General features: G+C 36.1%; 1 non-coding gene across 1 annotated transcript; it reads right to left on the bottom strand.

Moving 5' to 3' along the window:
- Positions 1 to 19,674: 19,674 nt before the first annotated feature.
- LOC118248001 (U1 spliceosomal RNA) lies at positions 19,675 to 19,831 on the bottom strand. Its single transcript, XR_004778646.1, has one exon. It is a non-coding gene; the product is annotated as a U1 spliceosomal RNA (small nuclear RNA).
- Between the last annotated feature and the right edge of the window lie 2,975 nt (positions 19,832 to 22,806).

Raw genomic sequence — 22,806 nt, forward strand, 5'->3', positions numbered from 1 at the left:
ATGCCATTCTGAAGTCAGTGAGACTCCCTCTGATGACTTAACTGGGCACTGAATTGTACAAAAATTTTTTACTCAAGCTCATTCAACTATATTCAGTGACAGATGAAGATACTATCATTTTTGAATTACAGATCTCATATTCTGTCTGTGAGATAATGTTTTATGCTATTGAGGAAGAATTGAAATAGAAACAGAGATTTAATTTGAGGAATATTTAAAAACAGAAGGCTTCCATGTTTATTTATGCAGATTCTTTTGCCAGTGGAACATATTCTAACTTCAGTAATTATTTCGTTAGAGTCTCTGCTGAGAATTTGAAATCACCAGTAAGTAAGAAGGCAAAGAAATCACTTCACCAATATCTATCCTGAACCACTTTTTTATTTTTATTTTTTATTTTTTATTATTTTTTTACAAATTTTCATGCTAGGATCGCCAAATATAATTTATTTTCCAACTGCCAGAGATCTCCAACAAGATTCTTCCACGAAGATTCTTAAAAGGTGTTCTTATTCTGTGGCAATTAATTCAAGTGAAACAAATGAAGTTTGCAGAGAGATAGAGCTATGTAGAGTATAGAGTACAGAAATGTACAGCTTTATTATGAGAACACTTTAACTGGAGGAACCTATTTCAATTTTGTTACCTTTTCTATTCAAATTGAAAACAAGCATGAAAAAAGTTTTGGAGAACCTTAGGTTATTGGACTTGCTCTTTTTGCTCTTTTTTTTTTTTTTTAATATTATTTTATTTATTTATATATATATTTATGTATAGACAACTCTTCCTTATCCTGCTCAAAAACATGCATTGCAAAGCTCACAAAATAAATAAATCAATCTTTCAAGACATCTTTGTAAAAAAAAAATGTAATTTATTGAAATTAAATTCTGAAAACAAAATGTTACTTTACCCATTTTCATATGTGACCTGTCAATGCCAATTTTCAAATTCACTTGTCATAGCTCAGCAAAACACAACAGAATTTGAATTTGGTTATCAGATACTGCATAGTCTGCTAACCTGGACAAGTAGTCTTGTGACCTCACTCCTGACAAGGCAGGTGCATAAAGTTGTTGTGAAAATCAGTTTCTTGGCTTGAAATAATATAATTGAAAGGAAAGCCGAGACCTACTGCAAAACCTTTTTCATTCTTTCTATTTTTGAAACACTTGCAACATACTGTGCCTCACAAACTGTGAATAGCTGCATATGTTTAACTGAGATTGTAATTGATACTGAATATTCAAAATACTTTTCTTTAGGTTTTTCTATTCTCTGGACAGTTAAGTATTTATGCTTACGAGGGCCAAGACTTTCAGCCTACTTGGTACAGTAGCATGCTACTTTCTCAGTGTGTGGGATTAACAGACTGTAACGTGATACAGTTGATCTGTATGTCATGTGGGAGTACATTCATGATGTGATGACATGGTTGTGTGGATTGCACTGTGCAGCAGAGACACAACAGAGGAAAAGGATGGCAAGAACCATTTGATTAGAAGAAACAATGGATTTGAGTAGTTTTGAAGACAGTATCTTGTCTGCATCATGGGACAGAAAGCTTTCTAATCTGAAAAGCAATGGGATTGTCCCAATTACTTGGTCAACATATTTCAGCAGAAAAGAACTTGGGCAAAGATGTCTATGTCATTGGAAAAGTTATCAGAAATGCCTTTGCTATATGTGGTAACCTACACTATTCAACATTCAATGTTACCTTTAAAACATTTCAGGTTATCCATATTGTGGCAAGATAGGGGCAAATATGGAACCTTTGAGATTATCTATTTTTAATGTTAGAAATCTATTTTATGTTATGTAGTAAATTTGCCGCTGGAGACTACCTGAAGTGCTTCAGTGTCTATTCTGACCTTGTTTTTGACATTGATTCAGATGTTGATTGACTACCTACAATTATGGAGGAAATACAGTATGAGAAGTGGCTTACCTCTTGAGGTAGGACTGAGTTTTGTCATATTAAATGAATTCTAAATTAATCTCTTGTCACACACCAAGAAATAATTTCAAACAACAGGCCTTTCAGATATAGCTATTGAATTGCTGTCAAAACCTATTAAACCATCTACTCAATGATCTTACAGAAATTTTAGGGAGTTTATTTCTTGGGCAAGAGAAAGAATTGAAAATTCCACTGTGGAAGTGTCCACTCTGGCTATAGATTTTCTGTCAGGGTAAATTAATTCAATATGCAATTAAAACATCTGTTTAAAATTTCGTGTGTTTTTCTCTTCTTCCTGTACTTGTAAATGAGTATGTTCCACATGATTATAATGTGGAAAGCTGATGCAGGTTATATACATATAGGTTATATACTGATATATACATAAATATATATATATATTCATATTTAATATATATATGTATATTTATAAATATATACATATTTCTTTAATACTGATGCAAAGGAAATTATTTCTTAAAAACTTGCTAGTACTGTGTAGGTAGCAACAGAGTTTTAGAAAAAAATAGGTCTTAGTTTTAATACAGTAGTAATGTTAGTGAGTTAAAAGAATATGGGCCAGAATTCTAGATTTTGTTGTTGTTGTTGTTGAAGTTTAGAGCTTTACCTAATTATTTTTAATGCCTTTAATAATTATATAAACAATTATTATTATTATTATTATTTAATAAGAAAACCAATTTTAAAGCTTCCATGTTTTCTATGCAGCAAGACTGTGTACAAATACAACATGGCTGTTATATTTTAAGAACTTCATAGGAATAAGAATGTATATATAGCAATGAAAAGAATGAAAATATAGCAATGTAAAGAATGAAAAGAATGAAAAGAATTCTGGGGAAAAAAAGAAATAAAAGGCTAAGGTGTATTATATTTTTGTAAGACATTGGGATTCTTAGTAGAGAACTACAAAAAAAAGCTTACTAGAGGAGGTAAAGGCAACTTGAGATTGTACATATTAGTTAATTTTGTTGAAATCTTCCTTTATAAATCTTTCTCTCTCTCTGCACAAATAGGTATTTTGGGCTGTGTATACATAAACATATGAAACAGAAAACCGAAACAAAAAACTAAAATGTAAATAAGTAGTTTACTAAAATAACAAGAAGATTTGAACTTCTAAAAAACTCCCTTAATTGGGCAAACTTATTCATTGTACAGTTAACCCCTGCATGATTCCTCTGGAAGTATTTATAGAATCATAGAATCATTAGGGTTGGAAAAGACCTCCAAGATCATCTGGTCCAACCATCCCCCTACCACCAATGTCACCCTACTAAACCATGCCCCTAAGCACCACGTCCAACCTTTCCTTGAACACTCCCAGGGACGGTGATGTCACCACTTCCCTGGTCAACCCGTTTGAATGCCTGACTACTTTTTCTGAGAAATGTCTCCTAATTTCTAAACTAAACCTCCCATGGTGTAACTTGAGGCCATTCCCTCTAGTCCTATCACTAGTTACCTGTGAGAAGATGCCGACACCCAGCTCCCCACAACTTCCTTTCAGGTAGTTATAGAGAGCAGTAAAGTCTCCCCTGAGACTCGTCTTCTCCAGACTGAAAAACCCCAGTTCCCTTAGTCGCTCCTCATAGGACTTGTGTTCTGGGCCCTTCACTGGTTTCGTAGCCCATCAGTTCTACAGTATTACTCTACAAATAGCAGGGCTCAGAGTTGTGATTTTTGTCATTACTGGTTTTCTGGTTTCACACATTTAATATAAGTTGTAGCTAAGCTTTTCTTTTTTGTTTCTCTCTCTCTCTCCCTCTCTCTCTTTTTCTTTTTCTTTTTCTTTTTCTTTTTCTTTTTTTTTTCTTTTTCTTTTTCTTTTTCTTTTTCTTTTTCTTTTTCTTTTTCTTTTTCTTTTTCTTTTTCTTTTTCTTTTTCTTTTTCTTTTTCTTTTTCTTTTTCTTTTTTTCTTTTTCTTTTTCTTTCTTTTTCTTTTTCTTTTTCTTCTTTTCCTTTTCCTTTTCCTTTTCCTTTTCCTTTTCCTTTTCCTTTTCCTTTTTCGTTTTTTCTTTTCCTTTTCTTTTCCTTTTCCTTTTTCGTTTTCGTTTTTTCTTGTCCTTGTCCTTGTCCTTGTCCTTGTCCTTGTCCTTGTCCTTTTCCTTTTCCTTTTCCTTGTCCTTGTCCTTGTCCTTGTCCTTTTCCTTTTCCTTTTCCTTTTCCTTTTCCTTTTCCTTTTTCCCATACCAACTCACAGGTTCCTAACTTTGTGAAAATAGTGGTAACGTCCACAATAATTTCTCAATTGGTTTTGGTATTATTTTTTTTTTTCTGTCAAGTTGAGCAATTCCAACTTTTCCTTTCAGCAGGAATAGTCCAGGAGAGTTCTGTCTGGGTTGTCTCATGTGAAGTGGATTGTAACGTTTTAATAATGTGAATAAAGTGTTTTTTTTGTTTTTTTTTTTAAGGTCTTGTAGAAATGCATAGCTCAGATCAGCAAAGCCTAATGGACTCAAGAGAATTAATTGTACTGAAAGTCAATGGGATTTAAACTACATCTATAATTCAGACTGCAAGGACAGGGAAAAGGTACTATAATGTATATTTGTGATATTCCTGTAAAGTGTTAGTCAAGGTTAATAGGTAACAATTAAACTTAACTCCATCTTTCTCTCCTGTTGAACTACTAGGCTAGGAAATGAACTGAGTCAACCTTGTTTCATTCAGCTGCTGGAATCCAGCAATCAGTCCCTGTACAGACCTGTTGAAATCAATGAATGCAAGGAGACTTCTACTATAGTAAATAGTAGATAGTTTCTAGATTTGGAATTCCAGATGGTTGATCTTTTACTAATAAAGATGTTTTTATGATCTATTCTTCCCTGCATGAATAACATATTGATCCATGTTTTCTCTTATCCATAATTTTCTTTTTTATTTTATCTAATTCTAGTAAATCAGGATCAAATTTAAAAAGTGGAACAGTGACACTCAATTAAACTTCATCACCAGAAGAGATTATACTTAAAGCAATTATTAATTTTTATAAGCAAATAAAGCAATTGCTTTTATAAGCAATTATTAATGCATTTGTATTTTTCACTTACCAGGATGATGATTTCAAAATGTTGAGAGGGAAAACAGAAGTGACGTATTCGTCTCTCTCTTTGGAGCAATTGTTCAAACCAAATTGTCACTGTGAGGGTTGGTGGCTCTATTTAACCAATAATCTCAGAAAGAAGCTCCTTGACACACCATACTAGGCAGTTGATTTTAGAGATGGAGTATTGCAGAGTGAAAAAAATAATTAATTAATTAAATGAAAGAAAAATACCAAAAACAAACAAACAAGCAAACAAACAAAAATAATTCAGTGAGAGGAAGGGAAGAATTAATGTTAGACTAAGGAAACTCAGTAGGCAAGAAGCAGTGGCATTCACCAGCCTGGGAATTGTTCATGATAGCGGATGTTATATGTCTTAATAAATTTGGACCAGGTACGAATTAGTTCAATTATGAAGTTAGTATCGAACCTAAAAGAAAAGGCAATGCATCTCTTCTCTCTCTTATAAGTCACCTGGAGGTGTCTATATGACAGAATTTCCCCACAAAAAATGGAATTACCTCATCTTAGAACTGTATAGATATTAGATAAAATAATACTGTGAGAGAGGTTTAATATATAAAAACTATGAGATTGGGTCTATATACTAGTTCATCTGCTACCTGATCTTACCTAGAACAATCGGCTAATTTATGTATGGAAATCTTCAGATTAAGACAGAGGTCTGTCTTCAGCAACTCTGCCTTCTGCAACTGCAGAACATGTCTGCAACTGTAAAAATACATACCTAAATATAGCTAGTGAAATATACACCCACTAGTTTATAAAAATTTACAAGCTCTGCTTCTCTCTTTTCAAGATTGAAGAGCCTGTAAATTCCATAAACTGCATGTGGAATATACATATCAGGATATTAAACACTTCAAAAGCTGGAAGAAGCTGTAAACTTCATAAACTGAAAATACATAAAGGGGGAGCGGGAAGGAGTAAGGAAAGGTGGAAAGGATGGCAGGGGAGGAAGGAGGGAATGAAATGAAATAAAACTGAGCTTAAAACTGCAGAACTGAAATTACACCTACTTTAAGAGACCATGTCTGTGCCACTTGTCCCTCATCGTTCTTTTCCTTGCTCTTGATGGTAATGTTGAAAGAAGATGAGGGCTGTCTCCCACAGCTTCCTCATTGTGACTAGTTAAATTTGTTCTCTAGACATAAAGAGTATCTTTGTCCTTTTAAATAAACTTCATTTGCATGTAATCCTGACACTCCCTACTCTTCCAGAAAAGCAATCTGGGCCAGAACACACTGCAACATTAATGCAGCGGAGTTGAAAGAATCAAAGGAAGACATATTTTTTATTAATTATTAAAAAAAAAAATCAATTCAGCCTACTTCTGAATAGTTTAAATGTCTTTGATGAGAATAGAGACATGTTCAGCATGTATAGCATTGTAAATGTTTAAATGTTTCAAAGGCAGAACCTAAAATGTGATGGCATAGTTATTCTAATATATGAGTAGAGTTTAGACCAACTGAGGGCTTGTCATAGAATTGTAGAATCATTAAGGTTGGAAAAAACCTCCAGGATTATCTAGTCCTAGTGTTACCTTTTCTTGCTGAGAAATAAAAGATCCCCAATGTCAGATAGGAAATTTTTAAAAATGAAGAAATATATAGTAGGACTCAGGTGGAACCGAAAATGTGGTTGCTGGTGCTGTGCCTAAGCATGACTTGAAGCTTCATTTGATGTTGAAACTCCCCATCTGACTTGTGAGTTCTGATACTGCAACAGTTCCAGAGTTTGCCACTGCTGCAACAAGTAGATTGGGGATGCACAAAAAGCTGTGAGGGTACACAGCTGGGACTGAAGAAGACAAAGGTATATTCCATGCTCAGGAATAAAAACTGGAAGAGAGGAAAAAGGTTGTAGGAGATTTTTGGATTCCAAAGTTCTCATTGTTTTAGACTGACTGAGCATTAAACTGCTTGTGAAATGTAGTAAGGGGTTACCTTTGCATCACTTGGTGTTTTATGTTTGTTTGTTTCCTTTACAGTCTTTATCTTGACCCAAAATTTCCCTCAAGTTTTCTCTTGCTATTCCCTTCTCTGCTTAATGGGGGAAAGGAAAGAGTGAGTGGCTATGTTGGTGCTTGTCTGCTGCCCAGGGTCAACCCACATCAGAAGTCAGGTAGGTCTTTGTAAAGAATATTTCTGTGTTTGTGCTCCACCCAGAAAGTTAGTGGAAAGATGGAAGAAGATGAAGCCATCTTATTCTTTTCTAAAAATTCATTGGTGGATCCAGAACTGCAGTTCTTATTGATACAATTTCAGACTTGCCTTTAGTGCCACAGTTTTTGAGAAAGATGAAGCAAATTTTGGTGTTTCTAGCTTGTGACTTAGGATAGCATTTATTTTAGATCACCAATGATTCTGTGAGAAGAATTGTAGATGCATTATGTAGGTTTTCATTTCATGGCTGAATTTAGATATTACGGACTCTCTTGACTCCAGACTATGATTCCCAACTAAATCAGTATAATGGCTTTACAGGGAGTCAAAAAATACGGCAAAATTGAGACAAATTTTGTAATCCAATCTGATTCCCAAGACAAGATGAAAGTATCAAAGAAGAAATAAAATCAACAAAACATAGATGAGCTATAGAATTTATCACAGAAGCATGAATTAAAGATTAATTTTAAGACATGGAAACATTTCGTTCTGGACTAACCTCTGCAATAGAACTGGAACCAGTTTTATACAAAACACTTGTTTATTGTGATGAAAGTTAATTGAAAAAAGAATCTCAGAGCTACCAGAGACTGAAATACATAATCTGTTATCAATGCCTTCACAATGAGTTAATCTTGGAAAGCCTTAAAAACAGGAAAAAAAATCTATTTTGACAGATGGTAGTTAAAGACTGAAGTTCCTTTTTTCTTTGCTTCTATTTTCCTCTTAGTTATAAATATAAAGAACTCCTCATGTTATACATGACAAAGAATCCCTCAACCTACCCCACTACAAAAATAAAATAAAATAAATAAATCACTGCAAAATTATTTGTCTTGGAATTGAGAAATTAAAGGATGCTATAGCAAAATACTTATCTAAGGCTTTATGAAATTCAAGGCTGGCAAGACTGGCATGAGTAAAAATATGAAAATACTTACACACATATATTGATGCTGCTGATAGGTATACTTTTTAAAGATTTTTCTGAAATACACATTTAACATTCTTTTGAGAAATGCCCCAGGTTACACAGAATCACACAGAATCACACAGAATTGAAGGGGTTGGAAGGGACCTTGAAAGATCATCAGGTCCAACGCCCCTGCCAAAGCAGGTTCCCTACAGCAGGCTGCCCAGGTAGGCATCCAGACAGGCCTTGAATATCTCCAGAGAAGGAGACTCCACAACCTCCCTGGGCAGCCTGTTCCAGTGCTCTGTCACCCTCACCGTGAAGAAGTTCTTTCACATGTTGGTGCGGAACTTCCTGTGATCCATTTTGTGGCCATTGCCCCCTGTCCTGTCCCCACAAACCACTGAAAAGAGGTTGGCCAAATCCCTCCGTCTCCCACACTTAAGGTATTTATAAACACGGATGAGATCGCCTCTCAGTCTTCTTTTCTCCAGGCTGAACAGTCCCAGGTCTCTCAGCCTTTCTTCATAGGGAAGATGCTCCAGGCCCCGTATCATCTTTGTGGCCCTCCGTTGGACTCTTTCCAGGAGATCCCTGTCTTTTTTGTACTGGGGAGCCCAGAACTGGACACAGTACTCCAGGTGAGGCCTGACCAGGGCAGAGTAGAGGGGGAGGATCACCTCCCTTGACCTGCTGGCCACGCTCCTTTTAATGCATGCCAGGATCCCATTGGCCCTCTTGGCCACGAGGGCACAACTGCTAGATCATGGCCAACCTGTCATCCACCAGGACCCCCAGGTCCTTCTCCTCAGAGCTCCTCTCCAGCAGGTCATCCCCTAGCCTGTACTGATATGTCTGGTTGTTCCTCCCCAGGTGCAGGACTCTACACTTGCTCTTATTCAACCTCATTTGGTTTCTTCCTGCCCATCTCTCCAGCCTGTCCAGGTCTCGCTGAATGGCAGCACAGCCTTCTGGCGTGTTAGCCACTCCTTCCTCCCAGCTTTGTATCATCGGCTTACTGGCTGAGGGTGGACACTATTTCCTCATCAAGGTCGTCGATGAAGATGTTGAACAATCTTACAGATCTTTAATAATTTTTCTTATTTTCTTACTGTGATTTATCTCAGTTTTGGACTTAAATCTGAAGTTAATTGACTTTCCAGAATAGAATTTGTTGCACAATGCTGTTTTGAATGAGTATAAAACAATCTGGCTTATCTAATTTATATTAAAAATTCTTCTCTGCTAAAATTACTTGAGACTTTGAATTAGATTCCATAAACATTGTACAGAGCTTTACTTGAAACTTTCACCTTCCCTCAGAATCTGTTCCCTGGATGAATAAAAAATCCAAGAACAAAAATGATTTGTTCTATAAATATCTGTTCAGATGTATATTCAACAGGTGTCTTCCTACCCACCTGCCTTAGAGAATCATTCTGTTCATCCTGGCAATTCTGTACTGTAGTTAAGAGTTGTTTCAGGGATTGTTTTGTTCTGCTGCACAGTGGAATATAATGGTTAAATATATATATATATAATATATACGTGCATTTTGTAGTTCCTAACTGTATATATCAAATTGTATGAGTGTGTCACTGCACCTTTAAAGAAGACTGCTGAGTGTAGAGGTTAACTGGTAACCAGGGCAATATCAAGCTGAAGCTGTCTGAAACCGATTTGGACTTTAAATGAACACTATGATAAAAATAAATGAATATTTAAAAATGATTTTTAAATAAACTACTGAAATCAGGAACAATTAAGGAAAGAATAAAAAGCTTAGAAGTACAGAAACAACAAAGAAATGCACTGTAAACAAAAACAACAATTAGATGATGGTACCATTGATTCTTGACACCTTGTGAAGTTGCAGCCATCTAGATATGATCTCTTCTAGTCCCGAAGCGCAACTCTGAGCCTGTGACCAGCACATCTTCGCTGCTGGGAGATAAAATAGAAAAAAAAAAAAAAAAGGAAGCTCTGGGACATAAGGAATTCTTCCCATGTCTGACAGGAGAGTCAGTTGGCTCTCCAGTACCCTGACATGGATACGGCAGACAGGAAAAACCACGACCCTTTCATAGACTTCAGCAAGCTTCTGTGCTGACTTTAACTGAAGCTGGCTCTGCTGCTTTGATGCTTGCACCTCATGTGCATACTCCTACTGCATAATGTTCAAGGCTGGAGAATCAGACCAACTTTGTAGTGAAATATCAATAGGATTTGCAAAAAAAGTCTTTAGTATTGACCTAACTCCTATTTCATTGATACTGGCATAAGCTTTACAGGTAATTCAGTGAAAGAAGAGCCAAGCCATTGCTAAGCACTTTTGAGAATCCCACTTTAATGATATGGGTCTTAATTAATATGTTACAAAATATTTCCTACAATTCTAAGACTTCGGCCAAATTGTGAACTGTTCATGGGGAACTTTTGGGGAAGCTTTGGTTGAATGAGGTCCCGAACAAAACATCATACATTCATTTTGTTATTGTAGTGTAGTGATAAATCATATGTGAATTGTTCCATGTGTTTTTTAAGTGGAAACCAAATCCAAGAGGATAGTGAATGTTAACTTTTATTGCATATTACAATTTCTTTTTAAAAAGAAGTCAGAATAAAATTGCTAGCTGTATATGCTTTTGAGGAAAAACTAGGAAGCTCATTTGCAGTAGCTTTCATAAACTAATTTCTTCAGAGTTTTAACAATTAAGTAATTATCAAACATTAGAAAACAAACAAAAATATATTTGAACTGATTTAGTATTTTGACTTACTTCATGAAGTAAGGAGAATCCAAGAGTAAAGAGAAGAGAAGAAAGTTGTTGTACTCTCTATTTTACTTATTTGGTCTCAAATATAACTTCAAAAGTATGGAGGTCACAAAATGAATATGCACAACAGCATATCATTTGGAGAGACTTAAACATTCAATATACAGTCACGATATACAACTTTCTCTTGAAATCATCATTTACATTGGAGATAACAGCTGTTATAACCAAAAGGAGCTGAAACTGGAAGAAATGATTACAGTACAAGTCTAGGCAGACACCGCTGACACAGCATAGAAAGAATAGCACAACCCTGGCTAATTACAGCTATGCATCTTCAGTAATGCTTGAAATGGTCAGGATAAGCTGTATTGCTTCTTTACCTTAAGTGTATGTCTTGATACTTGGCACATATTATGTGGTCTAACTTCAATATTTTAGTAGGTATTGTGCTTATTTTTTGACTATTCAGAGATTCCTTTATGTCTCTTCTGGGTTTCTCTGACACCCATATTATTTATTTATTTATTTATTTATTTATTTTTATTTTCTTTAGATAGCAGTAAACTAAAGAATATTCTGTATCCCAGTATTTCTGAATTCTGTGGCCCATAACAGACAAATAGACCCATCCTACAGTCACTTTGGTCAATATTTTCAGAATTGAATTTTGCTGCAGACTATTCCTGGATATTCTCCCAGGGCTGGAGAAGAATTTCTGAAAGTTTTCTTCCAATTTACTGATCTTTCCTTCCTAGGATTTGGGTTTTTACTTTTCAAAACTATTCCAATTTCTTTGTTAAAAATGTCTGTATTCCACAGGTGTCTATCAGCTAAGTCAACACCTTGTCTCAAGTAAAACAGCAAAAATCAGGAGATTTAAAATTTACAGCTGTCTTTGCTTCAAAAGAAGTTGTCAGTCCTAGATTCACAGGAGCTGACATATAAATTTTTTTATCCCAGACAATTAGTCTGGGATTACTATTACTAATAGTAATCCCCTAATGATTTGTTCTCTCCATCCTTACAGAAATTGATTGTCCTCATAATAATGTTTCAAAGACAGACCCTTGCTCAAAAATGTAATGCAAGATGTACATGCTACAACACATTCTCTCTTGTACTGTTCTTCAGTCCCAAAACTCCATTCATTTTTTGGAATATACGCAGTGTCTGAAATAACTCTATCTGAATACACTAAGCACAAATTTGTTAACCACATAAGCAAATGCATTTCTTTATCAAATACAAGTTGTAGTTTCCTCTTACAAATGTGTATTCATATATATATAAAAGAGCTTACTGATGTGGCATAAGTAAAGCAGTCCAATTTAGGGAATCAATAAAGCACGTGCTCATGTTCAACTTAATTGTCCCTCAATGACTTTGTCATACAAAAAAGATTGTGGAGATGTTGTGAAGTCTCCCTCCTTGGAGATCTTCAAAAGCTTTCTAGACAAGGTCCTGGGCAACCTGCTTGAGGTGTCCTTGCTTGAGCAGGGGTTGTGAAGCAGATGACTACCAGAGGTCCATTTCCAATCTCAATCATTCTGTGATTCTGTAACAACAAACTAGAGTTTAATGAAAATAGATGATGTCACCAAGAGCAGAGCTGCAGAGCTGTGTGCATTATTTCTGTCCTTCCAACACAGCCCAGTGCAGTGCTGAGAAGTAGAATCAAAGTGCAGCTGCCTCTCCTGCTTGCAACCTAATCACACCTATTCCTCCACCTAAATATAGGGTCATCATGACTACCAAGATGGTTCATTTTGGCAGTGTCAATCAGTGTCTCCATCCTCCATCCCTGGGCTTGTCTACATGGTATTTAAAGAAAGACAACTTGGTAGCCTCTAAGATGTAACTGTATCATTCTTGCCTGCTCCCATGGGGTGACCTCAGATTCTTTGTGTCCTTTCCTAATTTCCTCAGGGCATTTTTTGTCCCATCTTTTACCATATTTTTCATAGGACACACTCTGCCTTCCCTTGCTTGCTCTTCCCCAAGATACTCCTGCTTCTTGATTGTCAGTGAAGTAGGATTCATTGCTGTTGCTGTTGCTCTACAGCCTCCTTTGGGTGGTTTAAAACAACTCATTCCTGGTCATGGATGACCTAGAAAGTCCCATCTTTATAAATGACTGGGAAAAGGCCATTTTGATTAGGGTACCAGGGATATTTAGGTGTTTACAGATGACTGTAAATTTCAAAAGCACAGAGAAAAACTAAGTTAGTGTCCAACGAGATGTTTAAAAGCCTTAAATATTTACCTGCATCCTTGGATCCTCATAACTCTAAAAATCCTGTGCTGTGCAATAGATAAAAAAATGCCATCCAGACTCCAGTTTCACATGAATCTCTGTGATACATAAAGTGAGCAGTCACAAAGGATTTTGGAGAGAGGACTGAAAGCTATAATGTTTCAGAGTTGCTAGGCGGAAATTTAACTAGTGAGCCCCCATTTTTAAAATGTCATAAACATTTTTTCAATGCAACAGAAGAAAAATAGCTGTCATAAACAGTTACTTATCCTTTTCATGAACTAAGAGCAGTTTAATATTTTAATGCTATCAGGCACTACATTAATTTCAGCATCTATTAATGAATTGAAATAATCACAAAGTGTTTTCATCTACACCATTCATTTTTAATAGGAAGTACTTGTGCATGAAAAATAAAAAAATATGCTAATTGCTAAGAAATCTCAGATGTTTTAACCATGCTGCCATAACTACATCTGTAATTTATGATATTATAATTCTATAGTAGTCATTGGTATAAATTGACATTGCTGTACAAAGAACCTCCAATTTTATGTGAAGCCTTCACTCATAAGTTTGAACAGAAGTGCACTTCTGGGGGGGCGAATGTATTTCATGCTTGACCACAGAATCACAGAATCATCTAGGTTGGAAGAGACCTCCAAGATCATCTAGTCCAACCTCTGACCACTAACAAGTCCTCCATTAAATCATATCACTAAGTTCTACATCTAAACGTCTTCTAAAGAGCTCCAGGGATGGTGACTCAACCACTTCCCTGGGCAGCCCATTCCAATGCCTAACGACCCTTTCAGTAAAGAAGTTCTTCCTAATATCCAACCTAAACCTCCCCTGGTGCAACTTTAGCCCATTCCCGCTCGTCCTATCACCAGGCATGTGGGAGAATAAACCAACCCACACCTCGCTACAGCTTCCTTTAAGGTACTTATAGAGAGCGATAAGGTTGCCCCCGAGCCTCCTCTTCTCCAGGCTGAACAACCCCAGCTCCCTCAGCCACTCCTCATAAGACTTGTTCTCCAGACCCCTCACCAGCTTCGTTGCCCTTCTCTGGACACGCTCAAGCACCTCAATATCCTTCTTGTAGCGAGGGGCCCAAAACTGAACACAGTACTCGAGGTGTGGCCTCACCAGAGCCGAGTACAGGGGGACAATCACTTCCCTAGCCCTGCTGGCCACACTGTTTCTTATACAAGCCAGGATTGATTTCTTTTGAAGATCTGAAAGGAAGAAAACAAGCACTGCAGGTGCTTATCTAAAGATGCTTTGCATTCTGTATCATTTAGTAAGTGAAAAGTATAATCATTTATTAACTCTAACTCCAAAAATTAGCCTGAGTAATTCTCTTGTATATTAGGACAGTCTAACACTGGTATTCAGCAGTAAGGCTAGAGCTTTTTGTTCATTAAGAAGTCACAGTATTTTGAGGTAACCAAATCTCTCTCCCTGACATCTCTGTACATAAATTCCACTGTTTGACCCAATAGAGACTGCAGTCAACAGGAATGATGGGGCTTAGCCACACCATTCATATACCAGATATACCTGCAGCCAGATCTTGGATCATCCATCCTCTATGGATAGACTTTTGCAAGATGTTAAAGAAGGTAGTGTCTCATTATGACGCAAGGGGCAAAGGATAGCATTTGGCACTAATGACATTCAGGTTGCTCTACCAGGATGTCCTGGTTTCAGGTAGGACAGAGTTAATTTTCCTCCTAGTAGCTGGCAGGGTGCTATGTTTTGGATTAGGATGAGAAGAGCGCTGATAACATGCCGATGTTTTAATTGTTGTAGAGCAATGCTTACACCAAGCCAAGGACTTTTCAGCTTCTCGCTCTGTCCTGCTAGCGAGCAGGCTGGGGGTGCAGCAGGAGCTGGGAGGGGACAGACCCAGGACAGCTGACCCAAACTGGCCAAAGGGGTATTCCATACCATCTGACGTCATGCTGAACAATATATAGGGGTGGCTAGCCGCGGTGGGGGGGCCGGCTGCTCGGGGATAGGCTGGGCATCGGTCAACGGGTGGTGAGCAATTGCATTGTGCATCACTTTGTACACATTATTACTATTATTATTATTATTATTATTATTGTTATTGTTATTATTTTCCCTGTCTTAATAAACTGTCCTTATCTCAACTCACAGGCTTCACTTTCCCGTTTCTCTCCCCCATCCCGGAGAGGGAGGGGGGAGGGTGAGCGAACGGCTGTGTGGTGTTTGGCTGCCAGCCGGGCTAAACCACAACACAGGAAAATCTACAGAATGGTTGAACGTATCTGGAAGTTCCATTACAAGCCCAGATCAATACTTCCTCCAAGGAGTTTATTGACAGTCCTCAACTTTTTTCTGAAGTACCACCCTCAGTTTTACAAGAGCTAGTCATCAGCTAGCAATTAGAAAACAGCAACAAAAGATATATTAAAACAAATTCTGAAGAAAAAAAATATTCTCAGATATACAAAAGATATATCTAAACAAGAAAATCTGAAAGGAATGTCAGTGGAAATGGTGATATTGCTAGAACCAGAGATAACAGAGGTGACCAATGGACACAGTTACAAGGAGGTAATAGTTCCTCTCCATCAGCTGAAAGAGATTTGATGAAAACCTAGAATAAATTTAGTACCTATTCTATTGAATTCTTATTGATTACAAAGGAGCCCATACTGGTACCACTTCTCAGGGCATAGTGACTTGAGCACAGAGTTGTCCTAATGTGACTGTCTGACTTGCTGCCAAGAATTCTTTTCTTGGCTAGTCAGGCCAAGGTCTGACTGGAAAACAGGCAGAACAGGCTTATGTCTACAGGCAATTGACCACGTAAGGCTATTCTTTTTTTTTCCCTCCCTCTGAGGCATCTTTCTCTGAGCTTCAGTTTGCTCATTTTCATAATTTAAGCTCATCTAAGTGTAATTAAAAAGTCCAGACTAATGAGTAGTAACAAACAATGACTAATTATTCTTTTATTGAATAACATTACAGTACTGTACATACTAAACAAAAGAGGCAGGCAGTGAAGTATGATGCTAGACTAAAAAGAAATCAGAGTTCACTGCAGAAATATGTCATTAGTAGTAATTTCACCATAAATTGAAAGTGTTTATTTTCAGTCTGATTCTTTTATTGAAATAAATCCTGTTCAGAGAATTTACCTACAAAAGTTATTTTTCTGTATACAAAGCAAATCTTTCTAATTATCCATTTACTCCTGGGAAAACTAGCTACCAGTGAAAAGTAATGATATGTTTGTAAAAACAAAGACTGATATTTTTTCTAAAGGATAAGTCATTACTTACATTTTAATTATATAATTCCTCCTTAGACTTCTAATTTCAATACTGTTTCTATATTTCATGAGGAAGTTTTTATGATACTCTGAAAACAACTTAATAATATATGTACTTAATGACCACCGAAATAGGTCTAAAAATACTGCTTAGAGTATACATGAGCTTCTGAATAAAATAGTTACGGAAATAATAAGAAAATTGCACAGCTGGATAACATTGACAAAATATAAATTTTGACTGTGAATAAATTGTTACCCCACGGGAGGTCAGGAGTAGTTTTAAAGCTGAGTAGAGTGAAGGTCCCAGGTGCTATGCAGGTGGTTTGCTAAAAGCCTTAAAATAGATGACAAGATGTTCTCTTGGTTTCAGATTTCTTTTCCACTAAAGAGGCAAATTCTCTTTCCCAGGTGAAAAACATTAAGGGAGTCCATGTGAGAGAAACATTCTCCATGGAGAGAACAAGGCAGTTCTGAGACTGGATAGTAATCAACAAACTTCACCCTGCTTCTACAAGATGGAGATCCTCTGCTTACATGTTACTGACCTGTCTAGATCTACTAACATGGATCTTGGAACCTCAAATATACCTTTAGATGGTCTTAATAACACTGGAAGGTTACTCTGTTTTTCCATGAAGTATAAAAAATATGCTGCAGTATAAACATTTTTTTTTTTTTAAAGAGAAATAAAAAATTAAAAACTCTGAATCTTAAAAATCCACTTAGTAAGTAGATCCCTCTTCTCTCCTGTTGTTTTGGACTTTGTGGATTCATTCAATTTCTACAGAATATTTTATGTTTTTAATTGTGCTTTAAATATATTGACTTCTCAGATTGCTTAAATATATGCAGGACAGAGCACAACGGTTCAGTCTCTCTCAAAGTATGCTCCTTTCTTAATGCTTCATTTCCATTTCCAGCATCTTCTAGACAAAATCAGTTTTAGAGAAGAGCAGCCTGGGCAATCACAAATGGAGAGAAGACGTGTTTTGAGGCAGATGTCAGTGCAAGTCATGCAGCATGTGGGGTGACGACGACAAACTTGTAATATAGACACTGACAAAGTCCCCATGGGTGTAAAGTTGACTCACTCCCCAGATATTCACTGCTTCTATTAGACACTGTGCAGGTCAGAACTTTGTGTTACACTTTTATTTTATTTTTTTTCCCTCAGCTTTAGACATAGTTATGAATAAATATATCTTGTTCTTCTTTTGCTGAGCTACTTGTGGATACTTGTCTGGAGTTTGATTCATGTTTCTGTGTACTTCTTAATCATAACTGAATTAAAGCCTGAAATAAATGTATGTGATATATCAACATTGGCATGGAAATATTTTCATATTGCATTGACTTGTAAAGAGTAATTTTTATAGCTAGTCTTTAATTTATCTAACCCCCTAAAATCATACTATATAAATGTGAGACAAGGTCTTAGCAAAGTCAGAGTCTTCGTATGTGAGTTGGTCTTCCTGTATGTCTTCCTTCTTATTTCTGCAAAGTTCAGTCTGGAGAAAAAGAATCTGATCAAAACAGGCTAAGTAGGAATCAAGGGGATTTTTTTTTTTTTTCTTCTGAATAATCATGCCAGAAGGTGAAAATTAGACGCTTGAATATTCTCAAAAATCTTTCTCTGGCTCAAAGGAATAATTTAAAATCTTGGCCATTGTAAGGATTTTTCTTTCACCATTTTGGAAGTGGTCACTGCATGTGGAAGGCAAGTTATTTATTAACAGATCCTCACTTCTAAAAACATATAATGCACAATTCCCAGACCATCTTCTATAGCTATTTAAGATGGTCTCTTAGGAACTCAGTGATGCCTCACTCCAAGATCATCAAATCTGAGTCCAATCACAAAACAGAAGCAATAGCTAGCAGAGTACATAATTTTTAGCATTTCTACAAACCACAACATAACATCTCATATTTTTTTTGGACAAGGAGTTACTATTTGTGTGTGTATAGCTAGTGAAGTGTGAACTTAGGAATTTTATTAAAAAGCATGTGACTATCTGTCCTCATTCTACAATAGATTACATTGCTCTGGATGTTGCGTGTGCTGAGGTGAAGTAAAACTTCTGTTTAACATCAGCATAATTGACAGCAGGCTATGAGCTTCTGAATTAGGAAGCTGTAGCTCTTTTTACACCATTTTTGAAGCCTGATTTAATTTCTAATTGCATGAATTCAACTCATTCAACTTCTACTTAACAGAAATTGACTGTAATGAACATTGGGAGTAAGGAAACCATGTTTCTCAGACTAAGACTAATTTACTAGTTTGTTTAGTCCAAAGAATGACTTTTTTTCCACTACAAGTTTAATATTAATTATTAATATTAATAAAATAATAATAATATTAATAAAATAATTTCCTTTCCTTTTTTCTTGATCTCTAATTCTAAATTCGCAAAGTGTGGATAATCCTGTCGTATAATCTCTAGTTTTGTGGATTAAGTGTTTAATTCCTGATATGTTACAATAGTTTTATGGCCAGAGAATGTTGCCATCAAATAGCCAGAAGTGGTTCTGAAGACTCATAAAACCAAACATGGCATGCTACCTTTTGTATGTAATTCTTTCTTTTAGTTTTGTTTATCATTTTAACTCGTGTTGCATGCAGATGACAGCTTCATTCCTAACTATGGGATACCAGGAAAAAGCAAGTATCACATCATCCAGTCTTCTAAAATGGAAGTCAGTCCACTAAGAGCCTGTCCTCAGTGATAACCATTCTTTTTGTGCAAGAAAACACTCTCGGTTTTGTTTGCTTTTTCATCAACTGTCTTTCTGTCACTGGGGGTTGTAGGGTGAGTCAAGCAGAACCTGCCTTTCATAAACCCATGCTGTCTGGCTCTGAATACCTGTTTGTGCTGTACATGCTGTATGATGGTATTCAAGACGATCTGCTCCATGACCTTCCTTGACAGGCCTGTAGTTCCCTGGATCTTCCTTCCTGTCTTTGTAGATGGATATCACATTTGTTAACCTCCAGACAACCGGGACCTCTAAAATTAACCAGGACTGATGATAAATCATTGAAAGTGCCTTGGTGAGGCACTTCTGCCAGCTTCTTTAATACCTGATAAACTCAGTACATTTGAAAAGGCCTGCATCTGTGCCTTCAAAATTGCATTCTTGAAGGATGTCCAGCCTTCCTTTTCTCTTTAGAACTGTAGATAAAATTTTCAGGGGAGAGCACAAATGCAGTTCCCCACTCCCACAATTTCTGAATTTCTTGCATTTGGGAAAATCACAGGAGTCAGCAAAGCAGTGTGCAGGGGATGAGCCTCACCCTAGGAAAACTGCCTGCCTAATCATATTGTCTCCCCTGCCAGGTAAGTATGGAAGATGGATGAATGGAATTCCAGCAGTAAGATTACATAGACCATGATTTTGTAGGAAATAAAAAATATAAAGAGCAAATTCAGGCTCACATGAATGAAACAACAAGCATACATTGAAAGTAGAGTATCTGCTTAATAATATACTTTAATGCTGCCTTCATAATACAGAGGAGTCATATCTACAGACATTAGGTGTAGTCTGATCAGTGTCAAAACAGAAGGTCTATAATTTTTCTGGTCTCTAACAATGTCTATGATTGTGAATGTAATTTCCCAAATTGCATAGATTTCAGTAGAGCTGTATCATCCTGTAGACATATATCTGGTTATATATCTACTAATGTTCTACAGTTTACACGAATATTTCTGCTTCTTGTTTTTCATTTTTCCTTGAACCACAGCTAAATTTCACAAAATAATTTTCCAAAGTGTATTATCTCACTTTTATTTATTTATTTTTTCAGACTGAATCTTATTCTAGTGTCGCTCACGATGATAATCATTGAAGAAACCTCTGCTTTTGTAGAATATGAAGGTGAATGAATACAGGTTAAAATTTAAGCTATATCTGGATGTAACACATTGGTTTATACAAAACCATAGTAAATTTTCAAGAAAGATTCTGTGACGCTCAGTATGAACCACTATCAGTACAGTTCAGTTATATAACATCTGTTTCATTCCTTTAACCTGAAGTTACTCAACTTTATCTCTATCTGGGGTCCAAGAGTGCTTATAGGATACACTGAAAGAGTTCTGCTATCCTTTTGGAAAAAAAAGTGATGCTAATATGAAAAGACACACAGTAGTCAACAAATATGTAAATTATGAAGTAAATTACCATATTGTTTGGATGAGAAAGAATGTTAGATGAAACCTCCCAAGTGAAGAAACTTTCTAAACACACCAAGCTTGTTGTACAAATAAAAATATGTTTCAGTTTCTGCAATGTTCTTTAATAACCATACAGAACATGCAAACAGAGAGAGAAGCTCCCTGTATTTCTCCAGTGATGTTTGCATGTACCACTTATTTTCAGATAATTGACAGCTGGAGCTTGTTTTAAGAATCCACATATGTGTTGATATATTTTTCATGGGAAGACTGGGAATTAAGGATTCTCTTCTCCTTCATTCTTGCTATGTCACATTGATGTGTGAGATATTTTTCTTTTTTTTCTTAGCAGATTAAAATTGTTTTAAAGATTGTCTTCTCTTGAAGACCAAGTTATATTGAACAATCAAGTTTTCACATCAATTTATATACTATAGTGATCCAAGTCTCACCCTTTCAACTTTGTGACTTCCCTTGTTCATACAGAAGAAAGCAATTTTATTTAGAAAGTGGACACAGTACAAAGTATAAAACAGGGAGAGCAGAAATAATGAATAAAAAATACAAGTGGGAATCAGAATTCATGAGTAATTAATGAATAATGAAGGAAGTAGACATTCTAAAAATCACCAATGCCAATTTTAGGAACCTTCAATAAATTATTGTTTATTTTTCTCTGAAAATCATCAAACCAGAATTCAGATTTTACTAATCAAATAATCAGAAGTAAAGGGTATGTGTAATGGATACTTTAGCCAAGTCTAGGTTGTGCAGAGTATAAATAATGCAATACATTTTATTACTCATAAATCAGCACAAAATGTTCTGAAATGATTTTTGAAATTATATCACTTACTTTTAGTGTGTCCTGCCCCTTCTGAACCCTCACATCAGCCTAACTCAAACCCCTGTAGGGGTCATATCACTCATTCATGCAGACTTTTATTAGTACAAAATTTTCTTCAGATTTAATAGTTTATTAATCATACTGTGTGATGAGGGTAAAAAAGAATGTAATTAGCTCAATACCTCATGCAGTATATGCCAATACTTTCTGGAACAATATACTAAATAAAAGCACTGGAAAAACATTCCTAACCAATTCCTATAATGTAAACTGTTTACCAGCTAGTCAGTCGAATACCATGGCAATATGCTGAGAAAGTATGCAGAATAAAATACTCCTAGCTGAAAGCTCTTTCAATGGAAACTGTAACCTTTTATTCTGTTTTTTAAAAAGTAAGCAAGACTTGCACTTGAAATAGAATTTACAACAGACAGCAATTAAGTAAAGATAAATATTTTTCTCATATAAACTGAATATCTGCAACCTTGGTCAACAAACTGATTTCCTGAGTGAGTTTGTTTTGAATGTATTAGAATATCTCTTTGAAATATTTAAGTATATGTAGTGGCTGCAAAGATTTGAAAGTCAAGATCATGCTTGCTAGAATTGCTCTGAGAACTCATCTGGGCACTGACACCATATCTATGCAAATTTAGCTGTCTGTCTACATAAGGCATGTTGAAATCAAGGATGTGGTTTGCTTCTGTTCTTTTGACACACATATCTGTCCAGCATCTCTATGCTGCTAGTAAGACATCTGTTAGTGACTCAAATATTTCTGGAAGGGAAAGTAAAAACCTTCAAGAATTGCAAGCACCTTGAAAAAAACTAGCTTAAAAATTTGCCAACATATCCAAAGCTGACATGTCAATTAAAAAGATACTACTGGCTGCATGGAGTTGTATATCTGCTCTGATAAGAGTAAACCTACCTCTCACTTATCAGAAACACTTGACCACAGTGAATTACTGGGCCTTTTATTTATTTCTATTTATTTATTTATTTATTTTCATTCAAGCAATTGTTGCAGGCAAAAGATAGGAAGTCCAGCTGGGTGGAACTGATTCGTGAGCACAGATATGAATCTCAGAACATGGAACAGAAAAACCTCTATTTTAAACCTCCACTCAAAACAATATGGTGATGATATCACTGGCCCTTTTCCACTGGCTTTAACAGAGGATTATGGCAGGTGAAAGTGCTGACATGTAGCAAGGCAGAACTTTAAGAGACAACTCACAAAGTAATTTGGGGACATTATGATGTTTCTCCAGAAGACGATGTGTAAATACC

This window comes from Cygnus atratus, chromosome 2 (assembly GCF_013377495.2).
Source record: "Cygnus atratus isolate AKBS03 ecotype Queensland, Australia chromosome 2, CAtr_DNAZoo_HiC_assembly, whole genome shotgun sequence".
Taxonomy (NCBI): Eukaryota; Metazoa; Chordata; class Aves; order Anseriformes; family Anatidae; genus Cygnus; species Cygnus atratus.